The sequence below is a fragment of the Helianthus annuus genome, chromosome 17, assembly GCF_002127325.2.
Source record: "Helianthus annuus cultivar XRQ/B chromosome 17, HanXRQr2.0-SUNRISE, whole genome shotgun sequence".
In the NCBI taxonomy this organism is placed as follows: domain Eukaryota; kingdom Viridiplantae; phylum Streptophyta; class Magnoliopsida; order Asterales; family Asteraceae; genus Helianthus; species Helianthus annuus.
In genome coordinates this window covers 73,842,546-73,846,496 of record NC_035449.2, presented here as the reverse complement: position 1 = coordinate 73,846,496, position 3,951 = coordinate 73,842,546, and the positions used below count along the sequence as shown (strand labels likewise).

Below are 3,951 nucleotides of genomic sequence, written 5' to 3'. Positions count from 1 at the left end.
ATGATTAATATAAACTAGAGTGTACATAAAATGCACCGATCACATCTCCACACTTGTCTTTTGTCTGTCCTCAAGCAAATCTGTCTTTTACTTTCACGTGGGTCGAACAAGAAACACACGTCCCATTCCCGAGACTAAGGATAAGGTCTAATGTCATACTCGGTTCAAACTTTTTACAATTTTCAACATATTTATCAATACATGATTAATCATATAAGAATGGTTATCCAAGATTAACCCGCCCTTGAAACTAAAAAACCATGCACATCCCTCACAATGTTCTCTCCACTCGGTTCAAAATTTGGCTAATTAGATAATGAATTAGCACTTTCTAAGTAATCACTCAAAACCAATTAGAACACGTACCCGCATATGCTTGCAACTCAGTCATTCTCCACCACCGAACACGAATACTAAGCACAAGTCAAAAGGTTTTGGTAAGGGTTGTAACGGGGCTAGGCTAAGGGTAGGAAGTAGGATATTTAAAGTGGCTAAGGTGATGAAAACTCGACTTTTATTACAAAACAACTAATCTAACATGATTAACTATAAACATCAAGCTAAGAGGCAACGAGTTTCGCCTTTTATTCAATAACTACTACTCATATTTTTGTATTTTTCTCAACAATTTTCCTCTTCTTTTTCACAACTTTTCTGAATTTTTTGATTTCTTTTCTTTTTTTTTTTTGCAAAATGTAAAGCACAACTATATAAACAAATAGACTTACAATCGAATTCCCATCACACGGGTTAAAAAGAAAAGGTTTAAGGTTATGGGCTAAATGGGTTGTCAAACGAAAGGATTAGGCTCAAAGTGGGCGACTAGGGGATTTATTTGGGTAAAGGTAAGCAAATGGTGTAAAAGGAAAAGGTTTACCTAATGCCTTAATCATTCTCGTGCTTGTATTAGGTCTATGGTCTCAAACGTATCAAAAGTCGCAAGTTCTACAATACATGACTAATGGTCCACTCAAACAAAGAAACATGAATATGTAATCCTATGATGTAAAAGTGGCTCAAAACCTCACATATATAAAGGGTATGGTATTGTAACACCCCGAAAACGGGTTTGGTAATCAAACCCCGTTAATACTAAAAGACGGGTAAAATACCGTTAGTGGTAAAAATTAACCCGGTAAATTTTAGAATTTAAATAAATAAATCTAATATTTAATAAAAGGATGAGAAATACTTGGAGAAAGCAAAGTATGTAAAAAGGCCCGAGATTTAACGGGACTTAAAGTAAAACGGGTTGTGAACAAGATAAAGTAACTAGGAAATAAATAACCTAGTACAAGTCTTGTAATTAAATAAAAGGAACAAAATATCAAGTTATAAACCAAACTAAAGTTGAGGGGCTGATTTTGTATAAATGGCCAAACTTGATTTTTATAAAAATAAAACAAATCAAACACACACACACACATCAGTGTGTGCGTGCATGGGAGCGACCAGGAGAGGGGAAGAACCCCGGCCAAACCCTTATTTCATCTAAATTGATCAATTGAAGGGTGAGTTGGGCATATAATCACTGCATGAATCAAAAATCTTGATCACCTACACTTGTCTAACACTAGGTAAGTTGCAATTTCAGATTTGGTGATGCTTGATTTTTGGGTAAAGTTTGATTAGTAGAAATTCTTGAATGATTAAGTAATGTTTTGATTCAAGGACGCGTGATTAGAGTGTAGGATTATAAACCTAACTGAAATCATGTGAAAAGAGTAATAAATTGTGAGTTAATGTGTCTATGTGCCATATCATGAAGTGGGTTTCTATCTAGAATGAGAAACCCCGACATATGGTATGAACTATGTGAGTAATAATCTAGGATGGTTGAACTAGTATGATGGTATGGGTTGTGATGAGCAATGAAGCTTGAATAAGAATGAAATTCTTGGATTTACCAAGGTTTAATCGAATAAAAATGGTTAATTAACTAGCATGCACATAAGGTGCTCGACAAAATTCCTAAAAGACGTTGATAGACACTAATTGTGGTGTTTGGCAAAGTAACAAGCTTTAGTTATGAGCCGGAAGGTTCTAATGATAAGTGGCTTGTATATTTTAGGCAACATAAGCGAGGCGTCGGGAAGTCAAGCCGGTGCGGACGCTAGTTTGAAGGGAAAAACTTTGAGGTACGCGACTTATCGTCTCGTTACATTTATGTAGACAAGCTTAGTCTTAAATATGTTTAATGCTATGGTAAAAATAGTTGTGTTTGATGAATCTAGGAAGTGATGGAATTCACTCGGCAACCCAAACGGGTCAAAATAGATAGTAAAATGTGTGTGATATTGAAATAGAGAAAATGGATGTGTTGGTACGTCGTTGAGGTGATGGAATTCACTCGACAACCGAATGGGTCAAATTGATAATAAAAAAAATAATAAGTTATCAAAATAAAGACACCATTTAGTAAAAAAAAAATATAACGGGTCGAACAATTTAAGAAAATGCCTTTTTCGTAGTAAGAACTCATGATGCGAATAGGAATAGGTTCAAAAGGACATGATGGTATCAATATACTATCATACGTTAATAAATGGTCATATCGACTAAATGGGTCAATTGGTATGTTAATACCATTTGACAATATTAACTGACGACTACTAGTTGAGTTTTGTGATTACAGGGAATAACATATGTTGCGTTGCTCTAATTAGAGAATTTAAAGCAAGAGGTATGTAAACGGGTCAATGCTATGACCCGAGCCAGGTACATACAGTTATAATTAAAATTAAAGGTGGTGTTGTGGTCAATTATTAGTAGAAGTACTTCGTCGAAAATCGAGGGACTAAAATTGACCAAAAAGTCCTTGACGGACATATTAGGCAAACGACCCATATGGGTTGTTTGGAAACTTGCGTTACGATTAGGAGATATAAGTAGATGCCTTGAATATAGAATTATGAGGTGTGAAAGGAAAAAGAGCAAGGTTTAGACTAAAGTGCTTAACACTCTCTAAATGGGTCAAAATGGTTTTATGTGTATACATAATTCATTAGAAAGTATGAAGCTAGGCTAAGGTTTGTGTGTTAAATACATTAGCGTATGTATTTTAAATGTCTAAGGATCAAGTTAGTGGTTTTAAACACAAACGGGTCAAAATGTTAATTTTGAACAATAAACCGAATACTTAGAAATCTAGAATTTTATTAGTTTGAATGTCGGATTTTAACTCCATGCGATGGAGAATTAAATTACGAGTGCGTAGGAGAAAGAATCGCGTAAAACGGACAAGCGGATTGAAAGATACGAAAGTTTTCGTGTCAAATAACGCCAAAAAAGGAAAGGTTGGATGCGGGTGCCACCGTAACTTACGGTGCCACCGTAAGGTGGAGCTAAAATCTTTACGGTAGAATACCCCTGGTTTACGGTGGGGGAATTTGACATTCAGGGGCCACCGTAACTTACGGTGACCACCGTAAGTTACGGTGGAGGCCAGAATTCAATTGATTGTTTGTGGATCAATATATCAATGTTGGATTTTTCCTAATTTCCTTATTGTATTGGTTATTTAATTATCAAAACTGACCTTCAAGTTGGTTTTGATCACAGGCGAATGTCGATAGTCCCGGATGAAGATCAAGCATCGAGCAAGAACCGAACACACGTTAAACGAAGCTTCCGCAATGTTGTTTCGTCGTTATTCTATAACGGCGAATTAAAATCACATTATGTTGTATCACTTTAAATTGTAAAAGTTTTTAGCAAGCCCGTATTTTCAGTATAATTGTGACTATAATTACCTAGTTATGAGATTAAATTATACGATAAACGTTGGATAATAACAAGGGTGTTACAAGTTGGTATCAGAGCCTTGGTTTAAGAGATTCAAGTATGGTGGGGAAAACCATGCTTGGACTTAAACCTTATGCTCTTGACAAATATTGGTGTTCGGTTCGAGGCTTGATCGCAATTCCGGTAAGTGCATGTATGTTAATGATT

At 35.5% G+C, this 3,951-nt stretch overlaps 1 long non-coding RNA gene across 1 annotated transcript; it reads left to right on the top strand.

The window, feature by feature from the left end:
- The first annotated feature begins 1,486 nt into the window (after positions 1-1,486).
- Positions 1,487-3,736, top strand: LOC110926284. Its single transcript, XR_002585099.2, has 3 exons — positions 1,487-1,577; positions 2,072-2,138; positions 3,562-3,736. It is a non-coding gene; the product is annotated as an uncharacterized LOC110926284 (long non-coding RNA).
- The last annotated feature ends 215 nt before the right edge of the window (positions 3,737-3,951 follow it).